Raw genomic sequence first — 23,923 nt, 5'->3', positions numbered from 1 at the left:
TCTTGCCATATGACATCTGGGCAGCTTTTCAAGCAAAACGTGTGGCAAAGTATTCTGTCTAATCTAAAGCTGCAGGTGAAGGACTCCTTAAATGGTGTGTATGAGGGCACGGTTGGCAGGCCTAAATGAGAACCCAAGGCATGGCAGATAACTTTTAAGTCTAACTAACAGTTAACAGGGCAATATATCTTGTTATAGAAAGGCAGCAAAGTCCAATAACAATCCTAACATTCAGGTATTGCTAATATTTCTGAAATCTAGTTCTCTATATTCCCAACATTTTCAGGGACACATGTTTAAAGCAGAAGTATACAACTGCACATCAATACAGAATGTCATCATGCCTAAAATTCTTTCCCACATGCTAAATAAACAGCAATCGGTTTGCTATTTTATAACTTCTGGAATGTTTCTTTGAAGGTCAGCGCATTTTGGGGTGGAAATGGGGGTTTGGCGATTGCAACTTTTTAGCCCTGTTCACTTCAGAAATTGTGCATAAAATGAAGTGCAGAGTAGAGCACACAGGAAATACTTAACAGCAAGGGCCAGGCTGATCATACAATTATTAATCAATTATAAATGTTCTTCACAACTCATACTGGCTTTCTGATTTAACATTTTTAATACTATTAAAAAAATATTTTTATAAAAAATATACATTTAATAGAATTAGTCTAATGGCCCTCCAAATTGACCTGGTGTAAGTGAGTGATGAGTGTGCGTGAGATGGACTGGTACCCCATCGCGGTTCTTGCCTCACCTAGTGCACGATGCTACTTTAACTTAGCATCCATGAACATGAAATTAATTGAGGAGACACAATGAAAAATTGATAGCACACAATAAAAGGATCACAAGGTTCCCTATTAAAGATATAGCTGTAGGTGAACAACAACTAGCATGCCTAAAAACAGCTTTCATTTTGTTAAAATGAGTGCCTCCCTTACTTTTCCTGGGACTTTCTTAACCTCCAGTGTGGACTATTTGTAACAAACAGCATCTTCTATGACATTACAAACAAACTCTACACAAATTTTTAACATGTCAATGATGCCACTGCCCAGATGTTTACTAAGTGTCCACTTCAATAGCTGTATCACTCCAGTCTTGCTGAACATGCACTGGCTTCCAATAAAGTACAGTGTTGCGTTGAAAATCTTACTTACGCTTTTTGTATTCGAAACACTTAAGAAAAGAGAGCGCATCTTTAGCTATTCTGTTAAACTCCAGCTATTTAACTAGGCTGCCATTCTCATTCTCTTTCTCTCTCTCTGCTTGGTTCACATTCACTTTTGAAGCATTTCTTCCTTCACCCAACCAACATCTGTGCAGTAATATCCTCCTTGGATGAATACAGCAGTTGAATTCAACCATCAGGTGGTTCTCTGCTATCACTTCAGCATAGGGAGAATTTTATATTACACACTGCCTCATTTGATTGTGTGCATCTGTTTTTTATATGATAAACTATAAATTCAATTCATTTAGAAAGACCTCAGTGGTCTAGCTCCTGTATAGCTCCTCACCCTTCACCCTTCAACCCACAACCTCTTTCTCCCCATCTCCAGGTCCAGAAGTAGTAAAACCTTTTGCAATCCTGTTCCCCCACTGGAGTTCACATCCCAGATTCACAAATCTACCCCCCAATTTGTTCTCCAGGGCTTCTAATGATTACTAATGGCACACTCTTACACTCTTCTGCGATTTTAGAGACACCCATGAACTTAATGCCTCTGTCTCAGGGAGGCGAATGTAAACTTGCCAAGATGAGAGTCAGAACTGCTGTAGGACATGGTGGCTGTAAGGCACAATATCATTAATAATAATAATAACATTAATAATGCATTTTATTTATATAGCACCTTTCCCATGCTCATCATTGCACCACACCATTAAGATGTATATATACCAAATAGCATTTAATATTTTAGCTGATAATCTAGCCATCTGTTGTTGTTTCTTTTTTACATTTTTGGATATGCATTTAAATTTATTTTAAATTTAAGTTAATCATGTTATATTTTTCTACCTTCTCAGTGTTAAATGTCTGCAAGCTCTTTGAAAATTTCATAGAAATAAATTATACTATCATTATAATTATTATAGTGAATGCTTGATTTTGACTGAAATATATGTCAAATTCTGACAAAAGCACAGATAGGTTCAGACAAACAGCACATTCCATAGTGAAACATGTGAAGTGTAAAGGCAAGAAGCCACAAAAAAAAAAAAACAAAAATAAAAGATTACCACAGCTCCAGAAAAAATATTCAATGCAATCAGTTTAAAACTAAATGAGAGTAAACATAGCTTACAACAAGCCTAGCACAAGCTTTCCAAGCAGAACAGAGTATCATATTTACATTTGTCGAGGGCGATAGCACTGTAAAAACAATGTATATCACATACAGTACTTAACAACAGAAAGCATAAAATAATGGCAAAAAGCACTGAAGTGTTGCTTACACAAAAGATCCCAGAAAATAATTTGCAGACAACAGTCTGGCAGATGAAGTAACATTTTCACAAAAATATTTCTTGCCTCCAATAGTCCGATGTAATTCATTTTCCATCTCTGTTCATTAATCATTGTTAAAATTAGTGATCCATTTCTTCCACTCTGCCATCTGCACTCAGCTTCGTTACAAACATGACACCTTCCTGCATAATAAAACCTGACAACTACGAGGATGCTTTTCCAAATAGCTTTCTGCATATACGCACCTCTATAACTGATTCTGTTGTCAAACAAAAGTAGGTTATTTAAGAAGAATTCCTGCTTTAACAATCTATACACAGATGTGAGTAAGCGAAACAAGCCTGAGTGCAATCACACCTTGGAATTAAAAATTATCCGTTGCCCTTCTGGGTAGAGAACAAGAAATAAAGTTAAAAGTTTCAGCTTAATGACATTCGTCTTTTGTTGTCATTTATTTATTTTGGCTAATTCCTTAATTGTATTTCAAAAAGACAAAAGCTGTTTCATTTAAGTGCTGCCCTTAAAGGCAATGGCTACAGTATAAAATTCAGCCTTAGCCTGTTTTCTCCAATAGAAGATAATTCATACAGTAGGATTAATCATTTTTCATTTGTAAAACAAAAATGTGCATTAACATAAACATTGTTCTAACCAAATCAAACATTGAATTTTTGATAGATAGATAGATAGATAGATAGATAGATAGATAGATAGATAGATAGATAGATAGATAGATAGATAGATAGAGATTAGTTGGCCACTCCATCTGTATGTCATGAAATCCAATTGTTACAACTAATGATAATAAAAGACCTTGAGAAGCACAAAAAGTGCCCTAAAAATTTTAGAAGCTCCACTGGGGAAAGGAAGCAGAGCAGCTCATTATAATTAGTATAATGAAAAGCTATGCACAGCTGATGCACGAAAAACACACACACTATACAGTCTGAAAAATACATCCCTCCCCACAAACACATAGCCCCAGAAGTTGCTGCGCACATTAATCAGGACATAAGGTCACCCCTTTGTTAAATGTCCAACCATGAAACCGCCTTCTGTGTTTGCAGCAAAACTGTGGAAAAACTAGCAAAGCAAAAACGGAACTCTAAAAAGTGTACATTTATAGACCTGTGGAATAAATAAATAATATAGCCATCTATGTTTTCTTGTTTTGCTCAGTATTCTTAAAGCATGTCTTTGGAACCAACATGTTAAAAATAACTTGTACAATCAGTATATGATTGTGCCACTGAATTTTTGGCTGTAAAGAGAGCTGTTACTTTCCTCAGTTTATTTGAAGGAGGGGAAAAAAGGAGAGAGACCAACTGCAGAATTTCATTGGCTAATTTGGTTCTACTATAAAACCCCTAACTCCCCTCACCCGATTCCATGCCTGCATACTGACACATTTAATTTCAGGTTATCAGCACATCTGAATTACAGAAAACTGATGGGGATAGAGGCCAGGCCTCTCTGGACTGATTAGCATCATTTAAGAAAGCGTTCACTTGCTCGCTTCATCAGCTGCTGTGGCTCCAAGATGGGTGGCCTTTTCGCATTAGAAGTCAATATCAAGTAATCTTATTTGAATTAAATATGGACAAAACCCCTTATGATTAAACTCCTCTTGTTCATTTTTCTTCCGTTTCTTCCTAATTCCTGATCAATTCTGGACATTCTTTTCTTATACAATCAATGTACAGTGGGGTTACGGTCATTTTTATTTTTATACATATTATAAAAATGGGGGAAACTGTTTTTTTTTTTTCTTTTTTTTTTTAAATTAGATAAGCCATGCAAATGGCTTAAAATTTTGTAAAGCTTTGAGAAAATCCTTCTTATGGCTGCAATCCTCTGCCAAAAAGTTCATCTGGCCTGTAAATTTAAGCATGGATTACAAATATTCAAATCATGAGCTTAGTATTCAAATAAACATTTCCAACAGAGAGAAAGTTGCAAGGCATACACTTTCAATAAATTTCTAAATCCCACCCCACCCACAAAAAAATGTCAATTTTTCTTAGTATTCTTTATCACAGGACAAAAACACACACAGAATGCCTTTAATTCTTATAATTGCAGTGACCTATGCAATTAGTAATTGAAACAATGAAATACCTAATATCCTAGGTTAGGACAATAGTATGTATTATTACAGTTAAAAGAAAAACGGCTTAAGCTGGTCAGCTGCTAGCCACATGGTAACAGTATTACTGGGCTGCAGTCATAATTATTCAAGCATTATTCACCTCTTGGTGGCCTCTGTTATCAAGAAAAGCCCACCTCGAGCCAGGGGGACATCTGAGGTGAAGCTCAAAAACTAAAAGAGACACCCGCTTGGGCAGACACAGAGAGACGTGTTGGGAAAAGGAAGTGTTCAAGACCTTCACCTTGACCCCGACCTTTTACTGTCTTTTAACATTAAACATTTGCAACTACCTTGTGAAAGATAAATGTGGCTTTTGATGACAGCCAGTGTTAGTCGAGGATTAAAATAGCCCTCTCGCAGTGCTCCACATTAAAGTCTTCCACATTTGCAAAATTGCAAACAGATGCAACTCAAGTACCTGCAAATAATCTGCCAAGACCAATTTCAAAAGGGAGATTTCAAAATATGTGGAAGTCATTAGGACGAGTATTATTTTTGCAATGAATGGGCGCCAGGAGTGTCTCAAGAAGCAGATGGGTGATACTTTTATTTATAAAGAGGCCAACGTATTATTGGAATCTAAATGAAGATATATAACTTATATGAAACAATTACTTTAAAATATTGAACTTTCAAAAGCTAACGGGAAAGTCAGATTTCCTTTGTTTTGATCGGGAACCACAACAAAAAAATACATCTTTCATCTTCCAGAACAGTGAGAGGGGGGAAACCATCCAATAGTCGTATCTATAAATCGACAGAATTTGTTTATTCATCAGGGCAAGAATACTAATTCGGTTTATTTCATAATGACTTATATCAACATTTCCTGTTATTCTTTACAAAAGGTGCTCACATATGTATTATGCATTGCTTCTTTTCCACTATTTAGTCTTACAATCTCAAACAGACAGAATAAGAATTGATTCTTAAAACAGAGCATTTGGAATAACCGTTAGGTCACATAAGGAAAAGGGGCGTATATGATAAATTAAAAATTCATATATTCCTTTCAACTTTCAATTTTTTTCAATTTATATTATAAAAGACATTCTAATATTTCAGTGAATAACATGAAAGATTAGGTCTTTGGAATTACAATGACAGTTTAGCCTGAAAATTTATCAAAATCATTGCTTTTAAACAATAAGCACACAATAGGTTTCATAATTATAACAGTAGGAAGCGTTTTAGACATTCTGTGCATAACTGAGCTCTTGTTCCGCGTTCTGGAATACAATCGCCTGTATGAATTCAAGGAATGCAGAATATCGAACAATTTCTTTCAACCTCCCATATTATTCTTTCCTGTCTCATTGTAGCTGGCAAAAGAAAATTCTGTAATTGAGTGGTACTGAACATGTGCCCTCCTTGCTTGAAGATGACAGATGGATTATAAAAACTTCAAAGACGAGCCTTCGGAGCACCAAGGGAGAGATAGTAGGTATTTGAACTATCATTCTTTACCCAGGAGACAATGGCACTGTGACATAGTGCATACATCAAGAAACAGAGCATGCTAGATAGACATAATCTTTCTTTTCACTATATGTTTAACATCCTGTTATGAAGAAGTTACAGCAAAGCTTCTGTACATGAAACAGTAACACTACCTGAGGACTTTGCACCTTGCAAGGTTAAATTGCCACTTTCTTTTCTCATTGCATGTCAGGAAAATTTTGAATCAGCTGGTATGTAAACAACCGATAACTTCAGTTTCACGTGCCCTTGTTATACAAAAATGTAGATATATTTGAATAATATTGTACTGGAATACATCTGTCAAATAGATCAAAGAAATGTGCAACCTGCCAGACCTAAACTTATTTCTTAAATATTACATTGAAAGATGTTTTTATTAAGCATATAAACCCTACTTTGCTGCTGCGTCCATTAATTGTTAACATGTTAATGGCACGGTTTTATTGATCAGCATTAATTCGTTATTTTCTTATTAGGGTCATATGGAGCGGAAGCCAAACCCAGACATCATGAGCAATGAGCCGGATCCCCACCCTGAACCAGGTGCCACAAAATAACAATAAACAATTCAATATAATAAAGTCATATTCTGGAACACCAGAAATGTCTGAATTGGTTAGAGAGAGTGAAACATTATACTTTTATTTTGTTTTGAAGTATTAAAAAAAAATCTACTGAACTGTTCATATTTATTGCGAGACCAAAGCTCTTTCCTTCATAATGTATTTTATTGACAATATATTATTGTTTCTGTGTAAGGTAAATTTCTTAGTTCATTTCATGTTAATTAAATGTGATTCAGAATATTGTCATTAATTACTATAATAGTGATTCTGAATACCCCAGAATGTCTTTATTTCGGCATGAAAAATCAATCCTATCTCAGTATCTGAACTGCTTATCAACCTGCTCCATATATGTCTCTAAAGCCCCACATCATATTAAAATCGAACGATTTTATAGACATTTAAGATGATTCTGACCATTAGCCTGATGTGGAATAATATCCTCTGACTTAAGATACCAAGGGGAGGCTGTATGGTGACACAGTTGATTAATGCTACTAACTAAAAAGATCCAAAGATCTTTGTTCAGCTTGTAGTTTGTGGAAAGTTTGAACTTGTTCACATACAGCTTGTCTGGGCCCTCCGATTTCCTCCCGCACCCCCAAAAAGCCTGTAGGTGACATTAACTGGGGAGTCAAAAACATCCCACTGTAACAGAACGTGGGTGTACTTGTGAGGATGCCCTACAGCTGCCTGGTGTCCTGTCCATTCTTTGTCTCTGTCTTGTGCCAGACGCTCCAGCTCTCTACCACTTAGGGATAAAAAAGTGAGTTCAGGAAATGGTTGCAATAATACACTAAAACTCATGTAATCTCTAAAATAAATTCACAATAAAACTATACCCTAACTCAGGTCATAATTACAGGTTCATACATATGCATGTCAGGAATAAATTTACCCCCTGAACGAGAAATTAACATACAGTAGTTAAACACTATTAAAATCTGTAAGAAAACAACCACAATTGACAGGAACAAAGTTAAGCACTGCACATCCTTACACAAAATATTATAAAGAATTGTTCACTCTACTACAAGGTTAGATAAGATCACACAAACAATTTCAGGATTTAAGATAAAAATGAAGACATGCTATTTTATCCTTGTCTCACACTGTATAATATTAGAGTACTGGTAAACTTTGAAACCACATATGAATACACATGCACCCCAAAATGGAGTACATCTCCATAGTCATAGTAACAACACACAAATAAATCTTATTCCAAACATAATGTAAGTTATAGATGCAACCCTATAAAGTGAAAAAAGTAATACACAAAATTAGCAACCACTGATTCACACAATATATGAAAACTAAAATAAATTCAATATTATAGGTTATAAACCATGAAAGTAGAGGCAAAACAAAGCACATTAAATGCCCTTTTTATTTCTACAACACTGCCAACTAATGCAGGAAAAATGCTAGAAGCATGGCAGCATGTACCTTTTCACACTGATTTAGCATGTACTGTTATCTCAGTAGATGTAACATGAGAACTAGGCGGTTTTGTTTAAATCCAGTGAAACCTGAATTAGCACTGAATATAACATTTTAAGCAGCGGGTTACACTAATCAGCAGACAATACTAAAAAGAAAGTACCACATCTAATTATACGGAAGGTGTATAGGTTGTGAATGGCAGCCATAGCATTTAATTTAAAAAATAAAAATTAGACTTTAACTACATTCAGGTATAAGCCAACAATTTGTGTAGCTTTCATGGAGCTTTTAAATACTCTGGACTGTACAAAATGATTAAGGAGAATAACTGCCCATGTACAGCACATGAGGCTTTTGTTTACTTGTGTGGCTCATTTACTGGTACACATGATGTGCGGCTTGTTTCAGTCATAAGACTGAGAACCAAAATCAAACTACTGTACGAGATATAAGTCATTTCAAACAGAATTGTTGGTTATGGGAAGCAAGAAATATGTAGAACAAAAAATGGTTTCAGCAAAGTAGGCAACTTAAATGGCGCTTCTTGTTTCTTCAAGACATAAGATCGGGTAAACCAACATCACTTTAACAGTCCAAAATATTTGATTGTGTATCTTCTGAGTAAAAAAGCATGCATCTATTTCACAACTTCTTATTATGACTCTTCTAGATTGCTCTTTGCCACTAAAAAAACATTCCACAATTCCAGAGCGATAATTCTATTCATGAAATAGTGTAGCCATACAACAAGTAGGGCCTGTCTTCTTTTTAATTTCTTCTTCTTCTTCACACAGCTCTTAATATGCTCTTGTAGTCATACAGGAAAACATGTTCCAACTAGATAAAAGAATCTTTCTATCTCCACCAAGCAAACTGGATCAATCAAACTAAGAAAGGTCTGGGTTTAAGTTTGTCTAAATTACTCTATCAGCTCAGTTTTTGAGCATTACTTACACTGTACAAGCAACAAATACATGAAAACCTGAACACCTTCCTACCACAAGCAGAATAGTAAACCACAGAAGAATTGTACATGAGTGCATTCAATCGTTTTTTCGTTTTCGGAACTCACTGTTTCCACTTACCCAATCGTAGGGAGGCAGGGCTTATCCCAGCAGCATCAGACACAAGTCAGCAATAATTCTTGGACAGAAGCCAGTCCACTTTAAGGAAAAGTCATTTAAACTTCTACATTTACTTATACTGTACCAGGTAAAGCAGTTCAGGAAGATTTTAATTAAAACGTGGGAAAGGACCAGAAAAAACCCAGGAAAAACATGAAAACTCCAGGCAAAAAGTGACACAAATTAGAATGAAACACAGTTTGACGAGACAAAAGTGCCATACCAGTGTACCAGTGTGTAACCCTAAATATACACAAATGCCTAAATGGATAATGAGACTAATTTAAGACAAAAAACAAAGGCTAAAATGCACTTGTAGACCAGTCCTTAAATAAAAACACATAAATAAAACACAAATGCTCAGTTGGATATATTATATTACGTATATACTAATGTAAGAAAAGAAAATAAAATGGCACAAATGCACTCAAAAATCTATATCATAACAAATTTATACAAGCTATGATCCAAATGTTGCAAATGAAAAAATTTGCACAAGCAAACATTAATTCAAGATGGACAAATATAAATGAATGAATAAATACATTTACACTTGAATATACTATAAACTAAGTAATATATTTACAAAAATAAATCTACGCCTCTAATAAAATAACACAGTTAAATTAACACAAATGCAAACACATCAATAAAACTATAAATACACAAGTGCAAAATAACACAAGTACACCTACACTCAAACAAAAGCACACGGGAAAACTACAAGACACAAATACATTTTAAAATATGTTTCAGTCGTACATGAAGAGTGCTAACTATAGAGGAATTACATAAATAAAATTATTACATTTGCATGGATAGAAAGCAAACTCTGTTATAAAAGAAGGTGTAAATGAGATTTTACCACAAAACGAAGCAAGAAAAATATTAGCAGCATTTTATCAAATGAATGATTAGATATACAAACACATGACTGGGATGTGACTAAAACATGATCACAACACAATGAAGACCAATTGTAAGACATAAAAGAAGTTATCCACAAGTGAAAAAGTAAAAAAAAAAATCCCAATGAATGACTTAATTTAAAATAAATAGCATCTAAACTTTTTGGTATATCTACAGGTTGCAAATTGGACAGGACTAAAAAAACTAGATTAAAAGTCTACTTTTTTTTAATTGCTGAACAGGTATATATTAGACCCTAATATCAAAGAGAAATAATTAAATAAATCTACACACAATAGAAAACATTTTGTAATACAAATGAGGTAATTGCCTCAGTTCACTTTACACATACCACTGACACTGCTTTCTGGTTTCGTTTTCTTCACGAACGCACAGTACTGGTCTTTGTTCAAAGAGTTAGCAAACCATCCCTGTCACTTCTGCTGCATGCTATGTGCACTGCAGCTTCAGTAGACTGAAAAAATCCATCAATACAAAAGAAAATATAAAATCAAATGGCTCTATAAAGAATATGTAACAGTTTGAAAAAAACAGAATTACCTAGTATTATAACAGACCTCAAACTAAGACCAAACATCATCTGAAGTCATTTGATTTGCTCAGAAAACTAATGAGCATACACCACCAAAACAGAAGTGGAATATTCTCATTCATCCTCTAGTCATAAAAGACAGGTTTAACAACTATTAATGAACTACAGAGGAGAAATTGGTGTGTTATTTCATTAGTCAAGGCTTAGTAGCATCTATGTGCAAGAAAGCAATTTAGTCGTTCTCATTACAAACTATGCTGTTTGATTAAATAGTACAGAAATGAGAGCGAACCTCCATAATTAAGATCAGTTTCAAGATTACTGCTGACAACAAAAGCTGAGAGAATAGCAGCCTCCAGAAAAGGAAATTGAAAGAAAAGGAAAATGGGAAAAATGGACGACCTTCTGCCCCTTACAAATAAAAGCTGTCCCACTGCTAAATACTGTACTCGGCAGGAAACTGACCCCGAAAGGAAGCCGTTAAACATAAGGCATCCAAGAAGCAAGGGAGCATCTAGGGACTTCGTTTAGCACTGTGTGGTGACAGAGAAAGCTGTTGCTTCTCCAAACATGCCAAGCTTATGGATCTGCAAACTTCAGCTGAAAAAAGGCACCACACTGTGTTAAGTATTCAACCAAGTGTAAAACAGACCAAACTAAATGAGAGAACTACAACATGAAAACCTGAGGTTTTTCCGTTGCTTTTGGTCACTGGATTATTATACAGCAGTTTAAAACCTTGCAATCAGGCCCTTTCACTTGGTGCTTCTGGGGTAGTACAGGATAACTTTTCTGCAGAGTCATTTGTGGTGTCATTCCCTTCAAACTACTTCCATCTGGCCATTTCCTAGCATGACTAATATTTACACAGTATAGCAATTTTCACTACATGTACTGAATTACAAGTCACAGCTCACCGTTAACAAATCCCTGTTAACATGCCCTTCACTTGCATCCCCTGCCGCAGCAGAAGAGGCAGTGGCTAACGAGATGGACTACAAGCTGCTAGGTCACAGGTTCAAATCCCTCCTGTTTAGAGCATGATCCCAAGTGTATCAACTAAATACCCTGCATTCAAATTCTACAGATGCATACCTGTGACAACCTGCTTTGGAAAGCTGTGTGCCATCTAAGGCACTACAGCAAGGCAATAATGCATACATTCTAAGATTTCATTTTCATATCACACCTTGATATCATGACTATGAGTAAATCACTCAAATTTCCTGTGTATAAATGCAACAATGGATATCTTGTTTTAAAATAATTACACACTTCATATATTTTTTGCTGGGTGAACTACAGTACCAATAACCCAGAACTTAGACTAAAGTGCTTAGAAATGGATGAATGCTAAATTATAGAACTGATAAAAAGGTTTTATAAGAAAACATACATTGAAAAATTAATGGTTTACTTTTCAAACGATAATTAAGAATATAACAAAAATGAAAGCTTAAAATAGATAGCTGGAAATGACACCTAGAAGTATTATTTAAAATTAGCTCCACAAACAGAGCAAAACCTGACAACAACAACATCACTGAAGTAATTAGGTGCTTTAATTTAAGTTAAAAGCATCTGTTGAAAGATGCAATCTAAACTCACAGGAATGTAAATCTCAGTTCTGTTTGGCTGGATATCAGTAATTATGGAGTTGACCTCAAATTACTAGGAGGTAGTTTTCGCTTTTTTCATCTTCCTAGTGTGTTCTCACTACCAGCTTTATATTAGAACATCAACTTCTTAAATAATGTAGAAAATGAGATAGATAGATAAATAGATAGATACATAGATAGATAGATAGATAGATAGATAGATAGATAGATAGATAGATAGATAGACAGACAGACAGACAGACAGACAGACAGATAGATAGATAGCCTTTTCCAGGACTACTTAACACAAGGTGTGAACCAACAATAGACAAAAGCCAACACTTCAAAGGACACAGATGATGTGTTGGGTGTGTTGAAAGAAACTAGATAGACAGATCAAAAGGCATTATATGATAGATAGATAGATAGATAGATAGATAGATAGATAGATAGATAGATAGATAGATAGATAGATAGATAGATAGATAGATAGATAGATAGATAGATGCACAAGACATAGTAGGACTGACTTTAAAATTCAAATATTACTTTCAAGGATGTTAAAACACATAATAGAGTCAACAGGAAAATATAAAATCAACTCTAACCGTGTTAAATTAACAATTGAAACTGCATATATATGTACACATATAAATACTCACTAATACAAGTGTTAATTTAGCATTGTCTATTTTGATGTGAGGCAACTGAACGTCAAAAGGAAAAATGCTGTGAGCTAACATATTTTTAACACTCTTTCTTGAAAATTTCTGCATGTACACTGTGGCCAATTAAGACAATGCACAATAAAGCAGAAATTCATTGTGTACAGACTGTCTTACCAACCTGGTCCCATATGAGAGGCCCATATGCTAATATAGTTAGAAGATTCTTAGACAGCCTACAGCATTCCACATTGTCTTTCTTCCAACTATAACAGATTGTACAATGAAAAAAGAAACAGCAAGAACAAGAATCAGCCTAACTTTAAAGAGATTAAGAAAGACAGGATGAAAAGGGTTAAAGGTGAGGAAGAATTAAAGAAAACATGACAGAAATGAAAATATCACAAGAAAATGCTGAAGGAAATCTTAGTTTAACTACATGAATCAGCCTAACTAAAGATTTTAAAACGTGTATATGGTAATGGGAGTGTTTGGGGATTTCTTTCGCAAAGCCATTTTCAAATACTGCTTCATTATAATTTGTATAAATAAGGATGAATTCCCCAAAGTAAATACTGCTTAGTTCATACCTTTAGTTTCTACCAAAAGTGTTTCACACGGAATTGATAAATTTAGCTTAAACTGTATTTAATCTATCATTCCCATTAATAACTTGGATGTGCTCTTATTAAAGACTCTAGAGATGATTATATAGGATATCTAATGATAAAAGGAGACCTGCTCAGCGAGCCTAATAGCTTGTAGGAGATATGACTCCAGCATGTTTGGACTGTTCATTAAATTGCACTTTGAACTCTGCTGCTTGGACTTTCCTTATCAATATCTTGATCAATAAATTTTAAGGCAAGTTAAAATATAAACATTCATACACCCATTTATGTATTATCGCAACTGCCTCTGCCCGTGTATAAGAAGCATGCTTTATGTTTTTCCCTAATATTCAGCAACCTTTAGCACATTAAATATATTAAATACCCTCTAGCAACCTTATTGAAATAAGCAGTCTGAAAAATAGATGGAAGGATGGATGGATGATCTTGTTAAAAATAATGCATTTATTTCTCACATTTCATATTAATGCATAGTAACTGTAACACTGCAGTTATTTTATTGAGAGGTCTAGTCCTTTGTCTGCTTTAGGATATGTATCATTAACACACCTGGTAATGGAAAAAGGCATTCTTATATGATTTTTAAAAATACAACTGGAACAGAATAACCAGGTTATTGTGATCTTTCTGGCAGCCACATAACAAACATGATTATCAGGTTATATTTAAAACTGAGTACTGTACAAGCATTTCTTGCTCTCTAAGTGTCTAAAATTCTGTTCCAGTAGAACACCTACACTAATGATACATATTTCCCCATCAGCCTGAATACTATTATGTGACTAAATCTATACAGTACACTACTGGTATTTGTTACTTTGCTCGCTAAAATGATGACTTTGTACAGTTAAATACTTTAAAACAACTCTTTTTCAAAACCTTTTTTTATTTATAGATAGCAAATAAATGATAATTTACATGTATCTCCCCATGTTGCAGAAATGTAGCTATACAGTATAATAGCTATACAGTATGAATTTGCTGCTGTTCCTGCTTTTTTCTTCTACAGCTGTTGTAGTTCTTCCTTTCATCTTACCATTTACTGAATCTGCTTAATCTAATTTTAGGGGCATAATGTCCAGGGCAATGCCCAAATTTAGAGCACAATTATGCACATTTCGGAAAACAGGGTGTCATAAAGAAAACCAACATGAATATGGGAGAATCACAAGTCCAGCCCAGGTCCCTGCAGCTGTGAGGCAATGGTGCTGAACCGCTGTATCACCTTGCAGCCCAGCGGATATTCTTAGTAGTAATTAAGGACCACTGACTTTGTTTCTCCAAGAGTCAGTATTCTCTATTAGGAGCACTGTACCAAATTTAACTGAGACTCTCATGCTCTGTAATTTGATGAGTTCTGTAACATGCTCTACTTTTACCTACTCATGCACTTTTGAACCTTAGTTTTCTAGCAAAGGTTTACGGTGAGCTGAAACCACTATTTAAAAGCAAGCACCATCCTGATCATTACAGGACACACACACATAAATCCATGCTTACTCACAAATTAACCCCAAATACATGGATTTACAATACGGGCAGAAAGATGGAAACTCAAAAACTAAACATAATTAAAAAGGTGGGCATTTGAAAACACTACAAAGACAGTGACCAACCAGAAAAAGTAGCCCAAGTCCCAGGAGCTGTGAGTCAGTCACAAAATGATACCATGCTGCCAGACCCAGCAATTCACACGGCTGAAATAACTTCATGAGAAAAATTACACTTTCAGCAATTGAAGAAACTAATATTCTTCTACAAGTAATTGTGACAATATACATTATTTCCTTTGAGGTAGCCTTCATTATCATGTTAAACTTTCATTGTTTGTATTTATTTCATTTCAAACTATTCATAATTTTTGTTTTAAATCATGAAAGCAAGCAAAATGACGGCCAACCCTTGTGAATAAGAAAAAGCATTACAATGCAAAAATGCATAAGTATAAATAGTTAAATAATAAAATATCCTAAGAAGACATTATTGATTACACTAGAGCCAGAGCCTCTTTTAAGAACAGCTGAACAGAACCTCCAAAGTTGTCCAAAGATTTATTAAGTTAATTTTTCTATGCTATGAACTCTCTATCTTTGGTACGTAGATGTTAATTCATTGGGCTTGATCTGCCTGTGTGCTGAAAGACGCCAATGCTATCATTACCAGCCAAATCAGCCAGGCGTTTAATAGTAGAATCAGGACACATTTGCTCTCCACTGCCACAGTGACATCACAAATGAAAGAATCAACAGCAGGCAGATCTTGTCCACAGGGGGCAGAAAAACAATATAGCAGTTACAAATATGCCATCTTGTAATAGAATTAAATGAGTACTTTAAAATGAAAGCCACCCTGATGTAGAATTCAGAAAAAAAAAAACTTTGATTCTCTGTGCTTCTGAGTGCTGTGGTGTCAAGCAGATCTATGAGATGCCATAGGACCTTCACATCATTATACCTCCCCACCCCACCATCTTCAACCTGAAATGAAGTCAGCACCTACCTGTATTGCATTTTGAAAGATGATCCTCTCTGATACTTTCAGAGTAGTGTGACGCTACCATTCCGGCTATTTAATGGTGTCTCTTGATAAAACTAATCACCATTTGGTTAATATCCATTTTTAACCTCTGCGCTCAATGAGTGACACTTACCCCTGGTAACAGACCTCTCATTCGCATACTCCTAAATTGCTCTTCTCTGCTGCAATGTGAGATTTTTCTGAGTGTTTGTGTGTGCCATGATTGTTTCTTGCATTTTTTTTATGACAGACCCTTCAAAAACCAGCCAAACTGCATGACAAATAACATTTCATTTACTCTGACACTTACATTTAATTGAAAACAGTAATATCAGCATTTTAACCTTCGGCTGCTGGAAAAAAATGAAAACAAATGTAATTTAATTAGCATTTTTTTAGCGTTCTCAATATTCTAAACAGGCTTTAGAACAAAGTAGAGGTGGGTGAAGTGCTGTTATGTGATCCGTAATATTTAAAAAGTGGCTTTGGATAAGGTTCCCTAGCAGAATTCAACCATTCACTCTCCAAACCTAAGTGCCTCAGATTATAAATTGTCAAAATATTTTCGTCTGAGAATTCCTAAAAGATGAGCATTCTCTGTTCTACAAAAGCCTCCTCTTCCTTGTGTAACAAGTATACAATATGAGTACAGACAGAAAACCTAAAATCCCCCAGGCTAAAAAAATCCTTCTATTGTAGTAATAACCCGTGAGACCAGTCTGGGAATGTACGGCTTTCAGAGGCATTTCTCATCCTATTTGTAGTCGTACAAGTGATGCACAGTCACTTACTTGGGTCACTTACTTTGCAATAAGTTTAAGTCGCATGCTGAACTGATGTACAAGCAGCTCATCCTTGTGTTTTTGCAGCTTGGTTCCTATCTTGCTTTTACAAAATGCAACTTTCATTAAAGATCCATTTATGTAAATCAGAATCAAGGAAGGCAGCTAGTATGGAATATATTGGTTTTCAGCAATAGTTCAATACATATACTGCACAGAGATTTATGAGCCACATAACTGCTACGCCTACATTTTTTTTTTTTCTCAGACATCTTAATTAAAGGTGTAGTGTCCAGTTTCTAAAACATACAGTAAACAAACAAACAACAAACTAAATAAATATAATACCTGAGCAGAATGGTGAGCCTGGGTATAATGCTTCTTAACCAAGTGAGCTACATGATGTTTATGTTCTTACCCTTGTCACTAACAAATTGAGTGTTGTGTTGTGGCAATAAACCCAATTATAAACCCCCTTATTCAAATGTAATTTATCCCTTTCATGGAATCAAACTATGATCTTTGCAAATAATACTTTAACACAGCCCCCAGACTTATTTTATTGTGTGCAATAGTGCTGACTTATGATATGAAAATGCACAGGTATTAATTTATAAAAACAGCATGTACATGGCTACCACATTATTGGGCAACTGAATATTGTGCGTTTGAGGGATTCATTGCTTTGACTGAATTACTTTTAAACAGAAAATTCATTTAATTTTTAAATGAACATTTACTTTAGGTTTAAAGCAATGGTCTCAATAAAAAGTACCAAATGACTAGATGGCAATAACCTTATTATGTATGTACTTGATCATACTGGTTGTGCAAAGCAACCATTTCATGTTTTCTTTTTTAATGTAACAAAAATAATAATGTAACACTAAAGTAGGTGCTGAGTATACTGAGTCCTACCCTCAAACATCTCAATAAATGATTTAAATTGAGATCTTCAAGAACATCTATTAACTTTCTCCCCCAAACTATTTATTATGAGGCGAGCATAAATCTCATATGTGATGTGCTTTATTTTCTAATGAGGACACATTAAAACTATTCATCTAGAAAAAATACCATTGTCCAACTGTTAGCAACACATATTTCTTGAGATAGCATTACAGGCTTAATTTCTTTCATTGTTAAAAAAAAACACACACAGCAAACAACAGAGGAGTGTGGAAATGCAAAATGAGAAGACTTTTGGTTTAATTTAATTTTGTATGTGAAAGTAAACTTTCTCATTTTGACAAACCCTGGTATTCAATCTGTTTCATTGCTGCGATAATGTAAATGACGGTTTGAGTGTGTGATGTTATCTAATTATTTCTTATGTTACAATAAGCGACAATTTTTATGAATTTATTTTTATGAAATAAATAAACAAGACAAAAGAACAGAATAGAAGCAACAGGAGATTTTTATTTTTGCTACTTAACTTACTTTACATTTATTAAAAATGATTTATATATGAAACTCCTAATAATTATGAGCAAGAAATGTCTTACTAAATGTAACGAAACGTATATATAGGCACAGAGACTCGATAGATAGATAGATAGATAGATAGATAGATAGATAGATAGATAGATAGATAGATTGCATTTATATAGGTCATATTGTAGATAAGAAAAAAATTTTGGTATTCAAGGCATCCAGGACAATGTTTAAGAGTACATCCTACAATGTCTCAAACAAAATTTCAAGGTTACAGAGTGCATGAATAGCACATTGTTTATCATACACTAACGCAAGAATCTTATTTCTAGGGGTGCAGTAAAGATTTTCTTTCAAACTATTATCTTCAGACTTTTTCCAAATATGTACAGTGTGGATACAGGTAAGTCAATGTTCAGTTAGGCTCAGTGGGAAAATCAGCAGCGTTTGCCAATTTTAATGTAGTGCCACTTATAAAACACTGTCAAAGCAAAGGCACAAAGGACTGCATCAGAATGAATGACATACTCTTTAAATTTTACTTCTTGATATGACTTTTAAGGACAGGTTCTTATTACCCAGTTCAAAACTTTCCCTTACTACATAAGTTTACTTAAAGTCTACAAATAATTCAATTGTGTTTTACAATCGCCCAAGCAATGTCCCATAAAATGTCATGTTAAGATTTAATGGTCTTTACACTGCTTATAATATCTGTAGTTTTCCACAAAGCCATGTACAGCATACTATTTATTTCTAATAATATATGAAACAGAAAATATAAAAAATGTACTTCATCAAAAGGATCTACTCAATTAAAATTTCTACAATACAATGAAAAGCAATCCAGGCAATTACATTTCCCAAACTGATCTTCATTCTTACATATTCAATGTGCGAGCCTCCATTTACACTGAATGTACAGTAACGTGTGTACTTCTAGCAGTCTCTTAACAGGACATTCTGATAGGAGAATTTAAAACAAGTTCCTTAGAAAAATGAAACCTACTAAAAGACATTTTTGTTATGTGTGCCACGCTCCAAATATTAAGCTACAGTACCTTCAGACACATTATATTTAAAAATATTTGAAACACATTAAAAAAGATATACTGTACAGATATTTAAAATAAGACAACTTATTAGCTTTGAGTAATTTAATTAAATACTGCTTCTTAACAACCGTAAAAAATGAATATAAATAGCAAGAGTTAATATAATAGCTGCATAACTTTTTCTTCAGTATCACTTCTGATGTTTTCTCTTCTTTACATTATATACTAGATTGCACTGTCTAGAAATCAGTTCAGCCTGCCCAATTTTCACAATGGGTTCTCAAACTTTTGGTATCCCCCACTTCCACAAAAGAAACAGCATTAGGGCCCAGTGTTCCAAATGACAGCTGGCCTGCTGTGCTGAGATATCATTTGGTGCATTTCTTAAAATTAACTCAAAATGTAATCAGTTCCACATTCATTCATTGCAGGACATGGAATCATGCATCTGACACCAATCAATATATTTTTGAAAGGAAATAACATACAAGTATATGCATATAAACATGTACATTTGCAAGCACACATTTTAAATGACATCTGTGGCATTCTTTTAAGGCATCTCTCATCCTCATCCATGGAAGATTAATCACCACCTTTTGGTATATTTGTGCAATTGTAAGATCCATGTTTAAGTTTTTAAATGAGGTACAGCTTCAGTGGATGAACAGATAGATAGATAGATAGATAGATAGATAGATAGATAGATAGATAGATAGATAGATAGATATTTGTGGTGTGTCCAGCTACTAAAATAAGACAGGAAAGTTGCATTTTTTCTCTTAACATAACTTTTCTTATGAACACTGGATAATGGGGAAGAATCATGTAAGTTGTATCCAGCACATTATGGACCTGCATGTTGTCTGCTACAACATCAGTGCCCCGTAACTTAAACAACATGCCATTCCAAAGTGCGTGCACCCCAGTTTGAAGAACGCAAATCCGCTACTCGGTCTGCTCTCCTTCGCAAACACGCCTTTCAAGCTACTCTACTAATTTCTCTCCGATGGCTTGTGGGCAACACTTTTTTTTCTGTTTGCTGTAATTGCTATTCCTTTATCTTTCTTTTTTTGTACTAGTTTGAAAAGGGACACTATAAGAAAACGCAAATATACATTTCCGGAGAGTTTGATGACGAGGGACAGCGCCATGGAATTTTCTTCTCCCTTAAAAGTAAATTGACTCTTGTGGAGCGCAATTTCTACTGAAGTATGAAATGAAGAGCTGACAAATATGTCTACGCCCAGACACAATTACAGACATAATTTCCGCCTAACAAATACCGTTAAACAATGACAAGCATTTACATATATAGTGATGATCGAGGTCTCTTTTTTTTCCTTCCTCAAATAGAATCTTAAGGAATGTCAGTTTTTAAAAGCGACACTAAAAAAGTAGTCAAAGAACCTGCAAAAATGGCCAGGGTTGTTAACGATCACAAGGTGCACCGTGCACGATGTACAGTAAGCATTGTGTCATTTTAAGTTACGCTCAAGACGCTTCGCAGCACTCGTCTGAAAACTGGCTTTTTCAAAAGGAAAAAAACGAACGTATCTGAACAGATCGACACCCAGGTCTAACTTAAAATAAATGTTAGAATCACAGAACATCGTGCACCATAAACATAATTTAGATTAGTTTGATGATCTTCTCTTGGCTTTTTTAACATATCTATCTTTTTTCTAATTATTATTTGCAAAACTGCAACAGATGGGCGCACTGAAATCTGGATTTTATCCTATTCATCATCAAAGCTCTTTTCATAAAAAAATGTGTTGTGCCCCGCCTACGACTTTTTTGCCGGCAATACCTTATCCGTTTACAAACTTACTGATGCCGTTGCATAAGAGTATTAAAATAGTAGTATCACCCAGCACAAATGAAAGCGTGTGCCGGGCTGCGGTGCCTTTGCGAACGTCGGGTTCATTGTTATTTGCGGTTCGCTCAAACAGCCCCAGACTCACCCCGGATCTGTTCAACATGTCATTTCACATTCAATTAATACCGCAGTCTCGTATGCCCTCCGCTCTGATACATCGGAATACTTTCGGCACTTTTTTTCCCCCGTATTTTTTTCTCTTCTGTTCATTAGAATTACGGATTTCAGAAAGAGCTCGTCCCTCTTAAAAAGCTCGTTTTTTCCCACGCGCATTTGTAGTTCTGGCCGCTGATTTATTTCGTCTTCGCTTCAGCTCTAAGTGCCTGATATGACATTTACTTCTCGGATGCCGAATGCCATAACGCTCCTCAAAGCATAATGCAGGGCTTCTATTCATAAGAGGTCGATCACAGCACAAAATGGCAGGTCTCCCCGGCACTTCCATCTCGTAAGTTTTGACACATGGCATGCACCAGATAACTTTGGTCTGATTTTTTTTTAACAATCTGTATTCAGGTTAACAGAAATCAGGCACAAATCCCCTTTGGATAGGGGAGGGGGTGTGTGTTCATTTATGTGTGTGTGTGTGTGTGTGTGTGTGTGTGTGTGTGTGTGTGTCTCGGGCTACTGGGGGCGGTATATTCCGAGAAAGTTTGCTAAAGACAAGCACGAGCAGGAAAGTTTCTCCTTATTCGTTATTATCCGTTTCGATTTAAATGGTGAACCTGAGCCTGAACGCTTACTTACGGCGTCAGTAAAAGCGCGAGGCTCGAGCAAAGATAAAAGATTTTAAAACACACGCACAAACAGATGAACCAAAGATTTCTTAAGACTAAGTTCTACAGCGCCATTCAATGGCTTCTCGGTTGCTTTCATTATTTTTCTGCTTTTTCCCCTGACAGCACCGCATGCAAACGTCACTGCTATGGATATTTAATTATACTGTATTTTTTTAATCACGGCAGAAAACAGGCCCCGCTGTGATGGCTTAAGAGAGGCAAAAAAATAAATATATGGAAAAACATCAAACAGTCCAAAGTGACTTTAAAAAGCACAAAGACGCCAGCAAAAAAACCCCTCCGGATCCCTAAAAGAGTCTAAAGCTGTGCACTCCTTACCTTGCAATTTTAAAGCAACGCGTAGAAGAAAGTCCCGCACGTAAACGAAGCGTTGTAAAAGATTGTGTTCAATGAATAATGAAGCATGTCCACATGATTGACTTGATCATTTTCTTGTGCTGAGGGGGAAAAGTGCGCGCCGGACCTGTTACGATTGTCCACTCCGAAATGCCCTCCTAACTGTACCCAACACATCCCGAGCCGAGAGTGTTTTATTTTATTCGGTCTCTTTTCAGGATAAACGTGTTCATTGATACTGATCACACAGCATCACAAGACATTCCCATCTTTCAGCTCGGACTCCCCCTATCTGGTAGGTGAAATGCATTGTACCATTAAAAAAGCACTCCATTGTCGTCTTCGGCATAATTCACAGCAACTAGATAGGTCTTGCGGCATTTAGCTTTGATGAGCCAAAAGCTCAACCCTTGATATAATAACCCACAAAGAATAATCTCTAATCGTCCACTTTCCCCCTCTGTGTGGCAACAGAAGGGGTGGAAAATAAAGCCCGTTTACCAAAGCGCAGCTTTTTGGTCCTGACCTTGAGCTCCTGTAAACACACTTATTAAAATCTGTCTATTCTCTAAGAAGCCGCTCACATTGTCCGTCTTGTTTTTCTACGACAACATAGCGGAGCCCTCGCCTTTGATACCTGCTGTCTCCTATCAAGTACCCGGTGCCGCTTGAGGACAGACATAGGATAGTTCAATCACTCGTCCTTACCTTTTTTATTTCGCAAATAACTATCTCAAGTCTCTTCGCTCCCAAAAAACTCCAAGATAAATGTTAAAAGACAGCGGGTCCCAAGCATCAGTCACAGCTCCAGCGTTTAAGAGAAGTAATCAGCGATAAAATGACGTTGATCTGCACTGTAACCTTGTGGCGTATTTAATGTAAATAAGCTAGTTATGTTGCCAGTCGTATGCACACAAACGCAAAAAGGTCCCCGGCGGAGATCTTTCTTTCTTTCTTTCTTTCTTTCTTTCTTTCTTTCTTTCTTTCTTTCTTTGCTGAAGCTTTCAATTTCTTCTTCTATGCTCCTGAAAAAAGGAATGATGTTTTGCAACAATAGCAAATGCTCGTCTGTTTATAAGAATATGATTTTAATTAATCACGTAGCCAGCTATAAAATTAGCACGCCGCAATAAACTTAAAAAGGAGAAAAATGCCAGGGGGTGGGGGTGGGTGCTGGGGGGATATTGCGTTCGCTCAAAAGGTTTTAAAATTAAAGGTGTTCTTTAAGCTTTCCACGCTTCAAACTTTTTTTCGCACAAGTTTCGCTCTTAAGAAAATATAGTAAGCGGTGCGGTTGTGGTCCTGTTTGTGGGTGTGTGTGGTGCTTGTGAGTGTATGGGGGGGCGTGGGGGGAGTGCCGGGGGCAACAAAATTAAATCTGCAAGGTTTGATGGGTTATGTTTCTATAGAAAAGAAGAAGAAGAAAAAAAGCTGAATAATGCAATTATAGATTCAGTGTCCCAGACTTGACAAAAGCTAGTGCTTCAATAGACTCTTTGTTATAGGATTAT

General features: G+C 35.5%; 1 protein-coding gene across 5 annotated transcripts in view; it reads right to left on the bottom strand.

The window, feature by feature from the left end:
- The window catches only part of znf536 (zinc finger protein 536), a 470,433-nt gene extending 446,935 nt beyond the window's left edge, over positions 1-23,498 (bottom strand). For 3 of the 5 annotated variants that reach the window (XM_039763161.1, XM_039763164.1, XM_039763162.1), the window contains exon 1: positions 23,121-23,497. The gene's annotated coding sequence lies outside the window, so the exon portion shown is untranslated. Of the gene's footprint in view, positions 1-22,394; positions 23,084-23,120 lie in introns of those variants that run through there. The other 2 variants (XM_039763165.1, XM_039763163.1) reach the window with 2 other exon arrangements.
- Positions 23,499-23,923: the final 425 nt, after the last annotated feature.

This window comes from Polypterus senegalus, chromosome 9, assembly GCF_016835505.1.
Source record: "Polypterus senegalus isolate Bchr_013 chromosome 9, ASM1683550v1, whole genome shotgun sequence".
Taxonomy (NCBI): Eukaryota; Metazoa; Chordata; class Cladistia; order Polypteriformes; family Polypteridae; genus Polypterus; species Polypterus senegalus.
This window is presented reverse-complemented; position numbering and strand designations above follow the sequence as displayed.